Genomic DNA, 12775 nt, shown 5'->3' on the forward strand with positions numbered 1-12775 from the left:
CCACGGCCACCATGGAAATAATCGCGGCCACCCCAATCGTAATTACGATCTATTATAAATAATAATAATCATTTCGTAGAAATTGATCAAAAGGAATTCGATCGATCATGGCTAAACTATAACGTGCAGACTGCAAAAATATCGCGACAGTTTAATCACTGTCACGAGGCAAATGCGCTATCGCGAGAGTTTCCGTAGCGCGCGTTTCCAATATTAGTAAAAAGCGGAGGACTGTGACGAGGGGTGACGCTTCGTTTTGGTGCCTGGATCAACTCGTGTCTGAGCACACAAACACATCTATTCAGGTGAGTTATTAATATCAGATACATTTTTTTTTTTTTTGTTCCTTTCAACTCTTTGTGTCAGTGAAGTTGTATCAATGTGTAAACAGTGTAACGTAAACAGTTAGGAAGCAGTTGGCTTTATATTAGCTGATTTGACTTGGATGCTCAGAACTATTTCCATGTTATCTCTAAATATAAGGAAAAAAGAAGCCGCACTTTGCATAGAGAGTTTATTTTACACAGATGCGTTTCGGCGTGTGCCTTCTTCAGTGTGCAGAGAATCATACTTTACCCAATCTTATATACCCACACCAGTTGACACCCATAATCACATCAACCAATAGTTTTAAAATGATGCACATGTTGCCAATGTTTCAATGAGTCCATTAATGAAAGACAAAGACACATATTTGATACAGCATAATACTCATAATATGTTTACAGGAAACAGCTTAAAGACAGGTCCTCATTCATTCCATTGGGGATACATGTGTTTAAATTAAAAATGTACCAAGCCTCCCTTTGAAGGAGGCGGTTTTCACGGTCTCCCCCTCTTGAGAGCCGACCAACACACTCCAGACCCATAAATTTGAGCATACTGGCATTATGTCCCTCAGAGTTAAAATGTCTTGCGACCGATGATTTCTCATCATTCTTTCTAATCGCACACTTATGCTCAAAAATTCGGGTCTTCAGTTGTCGCTTCGTTTTGCCCACATAAAAGAGCCCACAGGGACACGTCAGTAAATAAACAATAAAGGTGGAAAGACATGTGATTCTGCCCTTAACTTTATATTCCCCTTCAAAATTCCTCACGGTAATTTTAAGTGCTTGAACGCTTGAACTCATTATCTGCAAGTATTACTTGCAGATAAATCGAGTTCCACATATTGAGTTTTTGTTGTTATTGGCTAATGAAGTTCTTACAAAAAATTATTTTATGTTTCAAAATAATTTTTTTCTACAAACTCAAGGCACTGCCATGGGTTCGCCCATGGCGCCTAATTATGCCAATCTCTTTATGGGCAAATTTGAACAGGATTTTATATACAACTCTAATCCTTTTAATCAGTACCTAAAAGTGTGGTATAGATACATAGATGACATATTCTTTGTATGGTCGGGCCCGGAACACGAACTAAGTGCTTTCCATGATTATGTAAATTCTAGATCGCCTTCGATTAAATTTACATTAACCTATGATTGCAAGACTCTGCCTTTTTTGGATGTTCTAGTGAAAAAGTTAGACAACATGATACACACTGAAATTTATCGAAAAGAGACGGATCGTAACTCTTTTTTACACTACCAGAGTTTCCATCCACCCTCTCTTAAACGTAGCCTACCTTATAGTCAACTGCTTAGAGTGCGCCGCATTTGTAGTTATGATGAGGATTTTGAGCGACAAGCGGGGGAGTTGTGCCAAAGATTCATTGATAGGGGTTATACACACAATTTAGTGCGTGACTGTGTAGAGTGCGCGCGCAGTTTACAGCGCGCTGACTTGATGACTAAACGTACTGATCAGGTAAAATCAAATAACACTCCAGTTACCTTTGTATCGACTTATGGTCATATCTCAAAGAGTCTAAAGAACATCGTGCAACGTCATTGGCACATCCTAAGTAGCGACCCTCACATAGGACACACGTTCCAAGATCTACCGCATACTTGCTATAAACGAGCACCTAGCCTGAGAGATCGATTAGTGCGCTCGCACTTTCCTGCGCATCCCCAGTCGCCTTTCCCCTTCAAAATTCCTCACGGTAATTTTAAGTGCTTGAACTGTGCGGCATGTAATTTTATGCTGACAGACAATATGTTGACACATCCAAAAACAGGCAGAACTTATAAGGGCAGAATCACATGTCTTTCCACCTTTATTGTTTATTTACTGACGTGTCCCTGTGGGCTCTTTTATGTGGGCAAAACGAAGCGACAACTGAAGACCCGAATTTTTGAGCATAAGTGTGCGATTAGAAAGAATGATGAGAAATCATCGGTCGCAAGACATTTTAACTCTGAGGGACATAATGCCAGTATGCTCAAATTTATGGGTCTAGAGTGTGTTGGTCGGCTCTCAAGAGGGGGAGACCGTGAAAACCGCCTCCTTCAAAGGGAGGCTTGGTACATTTTTAATTGAAACACATGTATCCCCAATGGAATGAATGAGGACCTGTCTTTAAGCTGTTTCCTGTAAACATATTATGAGTATTATGCTGTATCAAATATGTGTCTTTGTCTTTCATTAATGGACTCATTGAAACATTGGCAACATGTGCATCATTTTAAAACTATTGGTTGATGTGATTATGGGTGTCAACTGGTGTGGGTATATAAGATTGGGTAAAGTATGATTCTCTGCACACTGAAGAAGGCACACGCCGAAACGCGTCTGTGTAAAATAAACTGTCTATGCAAAGTGCGGCTTCTTTTTTCTATATATGAACTCTACTTATTAGGCCAGCACTCTTAAAATAAATTTAAGTGTAATTATTGAGTGAAGCCTGCTCCATCCTCCATTCATCTCTAAATATAAGGACATTTATTAAGTTATGTTTTTATCATGAGACATTTAATGTGATTCAAACATTCCAATATAATTACTAGCCTAGATTTTAGGTCGATTTTATATACAGTAAAAACAAAAACATTCTAATCTTTGTTCAATAATAGTCCTACATTTTTGCTTTTTTTCAAACATGTTAATGTTGAAATATTTTCCTCAGGTGTAGCCTATTAATGTCAGACAGTCATTGAAATGTGTGGAGATTGAAAAGAAAGGCACCAGATATAGCATCCTTCTTCAGGAAGAGTAGCAAGAAGCAGCCAATTGACTCTAAAGCCTGGTTCACACGGAACGATTTTAAAATTGTCGGCCGATTTTCCAAACCTGAGAGACCCCACACACGGCGATAAAAAATCACGGGTCTAACAGTTTTGGTCGTACAGTGTGTGGTGCGCAGCCACACGGCAAAATCAACACATCACGCACGAACCGATTTGACTCCCTAGCATTCCCAGGTCATACGGAAACACTCGCAAAATCCCTTGAGATCAAACGTGACTTCAGAGTAAACAACCAGTGTAGTTTGTTTTTAAATGGATGCTGCACATTGGTGGTGGTTGAGGAGATTCCCCCTTCCATGTGAAGCGCTTTGAGTGCCTAGAAAAGCTCTATATAAATGTAATGAATTATTATTATTATTAAATAAAAAAATAAAAAAATAAAAAAAAACGTTACCAAAAGAAAAGGCGATGGTCAAAGAAGTGGAGACAACGCGAGCATGGACTATTTTGATTTTGTTTCCCGGTGCTTCCTCTGCGCCTCGTCACCTCGCTTTCTGATTGGCTACACGCCACAGGCTGCGTGCTCGTTTGTCCCCGGGAGACACCACACACGAGGAGAAATCGGGCCAAAAAAATCCAACATGTTGGATATCCCCGATTTGAGATCGGAGCGGTCCCGACGTCCTTCCGAGCAGACGAGAGCAGTCTTAACACACCACACACGGCAGGAATATCTGATCAGATTATTTACGATAATCGGAGCATCCTTAAAATTGTCGGAAGGGGTAAATCGGGGCTAAAATCGGCCTAATTATCCTGCCGTGTGAACCAGGCTTAAGACACAGGAGAATAATTGGCAGGATGAAAGAGAGAAAGAACAGACTGACCCAGAGAATGAGGGAGAATAATCTCCATAGAGCACAAGCCCAAGAGAAATGTTAGGTATAGCTCCACTCACACACTTGACATATACTGGTATATATGTTTGAATACAACAAGTGATATAGAAATCAATAATATATAAAACTGTTTAAAGTGTATGAAAACCAACTGAGACTGATTTTTGTATTCTTTCTCAGACAGTTCAGGAGACAAACATTGAGAATGAAGAGGAGCCAACTACCAGTAACCACGCTGACCCAATAGGACCTCCAGGTAAACTAAAGTACCTATCACACATACCTTGATTATACAGGTGAAACTTGAAAAATGTGAATATTGTGCAAAAATTATAATTTTGATGATTATGGCTAACAGCTTATGAAAACCCCAAAATTTAAAATATCAGAAAATTAGAATAATATTACATGAAAACAATAAAAAAGGATTTTAAATACAGAAATGTCGGCCCTCTGAAAAGTATAATCATGCATATGTGTATAGTTATATACTAAATATATTAGTTTCACCTTTTAATTTGAATTACTGAAATACACAAACTTTTGCACAATATTATAATTTTTTGAGTTTCATCTGTAAGTGTGAAAGTCTTATTTTCAGGTTTATTAAAGAACCTCAGTCAAATGTGAATTGGTGTAAATTGTTTTTTCTTGGTCTTGATATTGATTGCTATTTGTTAAATAGGTTTGGTCAGCCTTTTGGCTTTTGTAAATGTGCTAAATAAAAAATAAATAAATAAAGTGATTTTCTCGTCCTGTTTAAACTCTTCTTTTTTTTTTCAGCATTGGGAAATATGTATTCTGTTTTCAAAGTGAATTTCCTAAGTTTAATTTGATTAAATAACTTGAGGGTGAGTAAAATTATGACACTCAGTTATTTAGTGAACTTCAATAAAAATGTCATTGTAGGCTAGATATTGTACATTATACATCATTGTGATTTGGGCACCTACAATACTTTAAAAAAGAATTTAAGGTTGGATGAGTGCCATGTTTGTTTGCAAAATTGTGTTTTTTTGTGCCACCCCAGAGTAAATGCTGGCCCCTGCCCGGCCACCCCTATGAAAAAGTTGAAGTCCTGAAAAAGAATCTCAGCGACTATGATGATAATATTACAAATAAAGACGGCTTCTGGGGACAAGTGTGCATTGCACTTGCCATTGCAAACACTAAAAACAATCGCTATCAACTGCAAAATGTATTTCATAAGGTGGGCATTTCTTTGTTTCATGTCTGTCAAAACTTGATTCCTGACTACAAAGTATTAAAATTGACACACACAAATATATATATATATAAAACACATCTTGCTGATGATAGCCAATAATAAAGGTTGTTATATTGAGTTTCTCAAGGACAGATGCAGGCATGTCATATTTTTACAAGGTACAATATATATTTTTCCAATATCGTAGACGCAGTCAAAACAAAACCTATACATCCCCTTATTTATACTTTTCAAAATGTTTACATTTACACATCATTATTACATTATATACTTTGTCAAACAGCACCAGGCAGAATATTCCCCATCTCCTCTGCCATCTGTGGCCAGTGGAAGTGCTGATGAAGATGAGGGACACAAGTCTTCAGATAGAGTTAGTCTTCACTCTTTGTATTTACACAGGTTTCATGTGTTCTTCTAAAGTATAATGTCAAACATTGCTTGTCCTTCTATCAACGCAGCAGGGAGAAAATTCCCCATCTTCAGAGAAAGTTAGTCTTCACTCTTTTTCTAATTTGTTTGATTCAATGTTGGGTGCCTGCCTATATGCCTTGTCTTGTAATTGAAAGGAAAGTAACAATAATAAGATTCTGGTGTTCTACGTTGAATTCACATCACATTATTCCTTGTTATTGTTTATGTTACAATTAAAATATTGGAAAAATAAGTATTTGTCCGTGTTCACGTTTGACTGTACTACTAACGCAGAAACAAAGGTTTCAGAATTACATGTTCCACAGTTTCAAAAAAACATTTATTTAATGGACATACTGTCACAGTGTGGTGTGGGTTGAAGAAGACTCAAAGTCCAAAGGCTCCAATACAAACGCTTTACTTAAAGTTTACTCACAGGTACATACAGGCAGGCAGAATGACAGGCAGGATAACACACAAACACACTCTACACACAAACACACTCTAAACACAATTATGAACTAAGTCAGGTAACATTAACACCATACATAAACGAGAACCAACCAGGGGCCCGTTCTTCGTACGTCGCTAACTCAGCTGGATTTGATTGTTGGTGATTCGGCATGATCTTGGATTGTTTGGTTCTTCGAAGCTCATCCTAGACTTGCTGTCACAGCCACTGGTCCGTAAGCTTGAACCTGCTTGCGAGCAGGCTTAACTCATGTTAACAGGATTAGATCGCAGCTTTAAAAGCAGAGCTGATAGGGGAAGTCTTTTAACGCAGCGCGATAGTGTACTTTTTGAGAGATATAATTTTTCTCATGACTCGTGAGGATGTCGTTTACATCATTAATTTTTTGGAAACGCACATTAAATGTTTGTTGGCCTTTAATAAGAGCACAAACTGTGTGCATTGTCCTGCGATTTTTTGTGAGTGGCTCTTTCATGCAGAGATGCGGAGAGCTTGATAAGTGCTGTCTGTCTGTTGTGCCATTCGCAAAGTTTAGTTGTTTTTTTTTTGTGGCATTTCCAAGCCACTTAAGACCCAATGTTGTAGGCTATAGCAGTTTTTTTTTTTTTTTTTTTTTTTTTGCCAACGCAGGTACATTATCATTTTTAATAAAGATCATGCAATCATGACCATGCCGATTAATATGACTTACATTAGCCTATATGTCCCTCAGGCTTCCCTAATGTGATTGGTGCCATAGACTGCACATGTTCCCATCAAGGCCTCAATGAAGGGGATTTTGTGAACCGAAAGGGGGATCACAATGTAAATGTGTAGGCAAGTTACTATAGTGATTCTTAATATTCCAGATTCTTAATATTATATAAAATAAATAAAAAAGGCAGTTGACAGACTAAAATCCCTTAGATGATGTGTGACTTTGTTCCATATCACAAATGTGGAAGCAAAATGGGCAGGATCTGTGCATGACTCAAGAATTTTCAGAGATTCACATTTATGCACATTATTTGAACGTGGTAAGGGAAAATATAAATATCAAGCTCACTGTGTTATATACACAAAGGCAAACAGGTGTGTGGGTGTGTGATCAATAACTCATGGCAACATCTTTTTTTACATTAATGTAGTTTCACACATGTTTCACAAGTCAAAGCAATTAATTACTACTCATTGTTTAACAGTTGATATGACTAGACCAGCCATTGGGATTATAGGCCTACTTAATTTAATGCAGCAACAAATTATTTTACAGTGCACTAAGATAATTTAAAGTTCATTTACCAGTAATGAAGGTGTTGCTGCGACTGGTCCCTGAGTCTGAGGAAGAGCTGAACCCAGCGATGCCCTCCACAATGGGTCGGTTCACATTCAATAAGGGTCAGCTCTTCTGCCGGGGTATAATGTGGGGGTGCAGGACCACCACCTGTTTGTTTTTCTTTTCTTTCTTTTTTTCTCAGCCTTTTTCTTGGTTGCTTTTATAAACAGGCAAACATTTATTAACAGTGCCTTTTTAAAAGAAACTAGTATAAGTTGTTCAAATTACCATTATGTAGAATATTCTAGTACTTCACTTTTACTTGTTCCCATGTTCTAGTAGTGGGTGGTGACTCTGACATTACAATGAACAACGTTATTAATTATTTAGAAATTATTAAAATACAAAAATATATACTGTAATAAGTGATAAAAATATCTAACATGGGTCACTACAAACTTAATTTGGAACTTTTTGCCAGCCCTCTCTCCTGGCTTTTGCACATTTGAGGTGAAAACTTTTAATTAAGTTTTCAAATTCTGCATATCCTTCAAGCAATAACTCTTGCTCTGCTGCGGTGAAAACTGAGCGCGCTCTTTGGTCACGCTGAGCAGCCAATAGCAGCGTTGCTGATCAATGTTTCTACTAGTGATGTGACATTTGAACCGAGGCATCGGAGCTTGTGTCGAGAAAAAATGGGCGTGCCAGATGAAGCCGCGATTCGAGGCTTGTGTTGTTAACGTGAAAATCACGTGACTTATGACAAACGAGGCCTCGGTTTGTGTGAAAATGTCATCGGTTCGGTCTGAGTGTCGCTTCCGGATAAACGGGGTTCGAAACTCGCGCCACCTTCTGGGTGTTGCAGGAGTAGTAGAAGCAGGTGTAGTAGCATCAGAGAGTTAGAGAAATCTCATTGTCGTTGTTGTTATTGTGTCATATATGTGTTAGGGCTGTATATTATTACATTATATCAGGTTAGAATACTTATAGTATATTGTTATTAATAATTATAGCTATATTATAGTCTTAATTGTTATATTAATTAGATAAGATTATTTGGATTGCTTTGGATTTTTGGATCTGGACTGCTTTTTGTTTTGGATTGCCCTTTTGGATTTGTTTCCTTTTGTGACCTCTTCCTTTTTCCTGGTAATGGAGCCAGCAAGAAAGAGGAAATCCTCCCCTGTCTGGGCTCAACAGAAGCATCAGTATCCTCATTTATACCAACTGGCACTGGCATTTTTATGTTCCCCTGCATCCTCTGTTCCTTGTGAAAGGATATTTCCAAGGCTGGAGAGGTTTTGTCCAAAAAGAGGAATCATCTAAACCCCAACACACTTGAAACATTTTTTGTTTCTCAATATAAATATATTGTTGCAGTTTGCTCCTCTATATCCCCTTTCCCATAATAAGCACAGCACTGCACTCAAACTAGTAACAGTTCACTGCACAAAACACACCAGAAACAATTCTTAACTTTTCCTACCCCAGACTATTCTGTGCAGTTTACTTTACTAAACTCCCTCTAAGCACTGCACTCAACACAGTGTCATACTGTCACTATCCAAACCATTTATGATTAATGAATTAACTGTGTGTGTGACAGTTGTCTCTGCACAAGTAAATTCTGCTCAGGTCATTGGTTCAGAAATAATTAATTTGTCTGTTACTTCTTTGCACAGTAGCTAGGTGTCACTAGTGAGCAATGCTGAATGAAGCTTCTAGTAATGAACCTTTGGGTGAAGCAATGGGCTGCAACGTCTCAGTGGTTCAGGAAGCCTCATCTTGCCATCACTAGTTTCTACTATCGATACATATCCCCTTTTAAACCAGTGCATGAACCCCCAATTATCTCAGATAACTCAATCCAGCGATACTAATCATAAACAACAGGTGTGTTCGAAGAACCCAATTAGCAGGATCATGATTAGCACGATGATATCATCTTGGATGTCTCATTTGATCTTGGATGTTTTAAGCAACGTACGAAGAACGGGCCCCAGGACTGACTGAACAGAGGGAAACTAAATACAGATACAAATGAACACTAACGAGGTGAGGACAGGTGACACAGATGATGATGACGATGAACGTGTGTAATGAGGGAGTTCAGGTGTGGAGACACGAGGGATTCTGGTAAGTGTAGTGAAGACGAAGACAGGATGGTGCAGACGATGACTATGACCCATACGTACATGAGTCCATCCGATGACAATGGATTTAGAAAAATCAGCTTACCAAAGAACCCATCATTCTTTTTCATTGAAAGGAATGATTGGGAAAAGCTGAAGAAGCACAAACAGAAAAGAAGCTTTAAAGGACTCCAGTGGACAAATGTAATTCCGAAAGGTCTGAGGACCATACACCCGTACTGTTCCATTGCCTTTAAAAGGCACAGACTGAAGGTTATGGGTTCGATACAAGCGAGCCCTGAATTCTCCTGCCTTGGTTACTGTAGATTTGAGGATTGCCCTGTCACAGTAACAGTCACTGTGGACAGTGAAGAGGACCTCAAGGCAACAGTAGAGTACCAAGGGGAGCAGAGCATTCATAATTTAACAGAATTAAAAAGAAGACCTGTTAAAGCACATGACAGAAGCGCACTGGGCCAAGACTTACAAAGACAGCTCCCACGAGCCATGTACCTTGACAAAATAACAAAAATACCCGAAGATGTTATGGAGTCTGGCTGTCGGGATGAGGCTCCAAGTCGCAATGTCCTGAAAACTATATCGTGGGAAGCACATAAGAGAAGCCGACAGCACACTAACGAAGTAATAAGTCTTCAAATAATGCTTGACAAGAAAAAAGATAGTCCTGATGAGGTCCTCCAGAAAGTAATGCTACACCCAAAAGGGGTTCTTATTTGGTCACGGAGGGGGATTGAGATATATCAGGAGCGATGCCAGGAGGACATTGTGTATCTCGATGCGACTGGCAGCATCATGCGAAAGAAGAAAGGATCTCCTCCTTTCTATGTCTATGAGTTGGTGGTCAGGAATCCCCACAAAAACTCATCTCCACTACCTGTTGCCACATACCTTACCTGTGATCACACAGCAGCCTCAGTTAACTACTTTCTAGAGGCGTTTCAGACTGATGTGGCAAGGTGTTTTGGGAGAAAAGGTATGCGGACACCCATCATGATCCTGTATGATGGGTCAATGGTGTTAATGCAGGCAATATGCCTGTCATTTGCACACAAAAAACCCTGAAAGACACCATTAACCACTTCTACAATATAGCAAATGGTAAAGGAAAAAAATACGATTTTGAGGTGCCCATTCTTCATCGTTGTCTTAGCCATGTGATGAAGAATGCAAAGGACATGTGCAGAAAGTAGTAAGTAGTGTACATTAAAAAAATACTGTTTGTGACAATCCTCTTTTAGTGTCAGTTGCTAAGTGTCCAATAAACTTTATACAGATTCTGTTATGAATTACCAAAAAACCTCATACCAAAAATGAATAATGTTACTGCCAATGTGAACTGAACTATCCAAAATGCACACATTTTAAAAGTCTGTTAGCAGTGTGGCCTCTGAATTCCCCTACATCGGCTTTGCCTGTGAAATCCATAGAATAATGATGTATTTAATAAATATACAAAAGACCACCAAGTATTACATAAAGTGCAGATTAGGATATAATACACACAAGTTGTACAATTTATCATCTATCAACATATAACCTTGAAGACCATAGTTATATTCTTGAACCTAATTATTTTGTTACATTCCACAGTGCGGCAAACCACTACCATCTGACCATGCACGTCTTCGGTTCCCTCAACCCCCTGGTGTCGGCTATCACGCCGGCGCGATTGTCTCGCTTTTTTTCTTATCAGTGCAAAAGAGACTCAAAATACTCGGTTGATTTTGATTTTACATATAAGTGTGATACATCATTAGATCCTGTTAAGTTTCTATTTTTTTGTGGATACTCACAATAAAAACAAAGTGTTGTGCTTTTCACCAAATAAAGAAAAACAAACATGATGCGAGTTCTGCGTTCTCTCTGTCAGTGAAGTCCATTCTGAAACGCGTCCTAAGATTAACTGTAACTCCGCGATTACTTGTCACACAGGCACGAGCAGTGTTTGGAATAACGCCGTTTAAAAGAACGGCGTTAGGTAACGACGTTATTTTTTCAGTAACGGGGTAATCTAACTAATTACTTTTCCCGTCGTTACAACGCCGTTAACGTTACTGGACGTTAAAGGGATAGTTCGGCCAAAAATGATATTTGAACCATGCATTACTCACCCTCAAGCCGTTCGAGATGCATATGTCAATCTTGTTTCAGACGAACACATTTTCAGTTATTTTAGAAAATGTCTTAGACCCTTCAGTGGATATAATGTGAAGCAATGGGGTCCACCTCCTTCAAGTCCCAAAATGTGCATATATCCTTCACAAAAGCAATCCATCCGGCTCCAGGGGGATAAACATGGGCCTTATGAGGGTAATCCGTGCGGTTTTGTCGTAAATATATACATATTTAAAACTTTATAAATGAAAATATCTGACTTCCTGCAACGATCGACGCGCGTCCACGGGTGATGGAAGTCGGCGTACGAGGTAGGACGTAGCGTCGTGACGTAGAACGAACGCGCCCGCGCAGCCAGAGAGCAGAGCAAAACATCACCCATGAACGCGCGTCGATCGTTGCCGGAAGTCAGATATTTTCATTTATAAAGTTTTAAATATGTATATTTTTACGACAAAACCGCACGGATTACCCTCATAAGGCCTTCGTTTATCCCCCTGGAGCCGGATGGATTACTTCTGTGAAGGATATATGCACATTTTGGGACTTGAAGGAGGTGGACCCCATTGCTTCACATTATATCCACTGAAGGGTCTAAGACATTTTCTAAAATAACTGAAAATGTGTTCGTCTGAAACAAGATTGACATATGCATCTCGAACGGCTTGAGGGTGAGTAATGCATGGTTTAAATATCATTTTTGGCCGAACTATCCCTTTAAATGCGATGCGTTACCACGGGCGTCAGTTTGGTTTGAAATGTGCTGGGGACAGACAGAGATGCATTCGGAAGTGCATTTTCAGAAATGCTGGGCAGCCTACAAACTGTGGAGCCTCTCTGCTCAACCCGTAAATAAATCCATCGATCCACAATTATTGTGTGAGTTCTTGAATGGTCTAGTGGTAGAACTTTTGCCAAGCGTGTCCGAGGTTACAGTTTCTAATCCACGCTCGAATAGGTTTTTTTTTTCTCTCATCAAAACTGAATATGTTCATCAGTGGTTACAGTCTATATCAAGCAGAGACACGGGACGGTTGAGTGCATTTTATTTTGTGATTTTACCGGAATGAATAGTCTCTCCACAACGGCGATAGATTGAAGAGCGCGTCCGAGTGAATACTGCGCGCGCGCCACAAGAGAACAAATGCAGCTGCGGCAACGAGCGCTC

This window comes from Rhinichthys klamathensis, unplaced genomic scaffold (genome assembly GCF_029890125.1).
Source record: "Rhinichthys klamathensis goyatoka isolate OS25496 unplaced genomic scaffold, OSU_Roscu_1.1 h1tg000223l_1, whole genome shotgun sequence".
Lineage (NCBI taxonomy): Eukaryota > Metazoa > Chordata > Actinopteri > Cypriniformes > Leuciscidae > Rhinichthys > Rhinichthys klamathensis.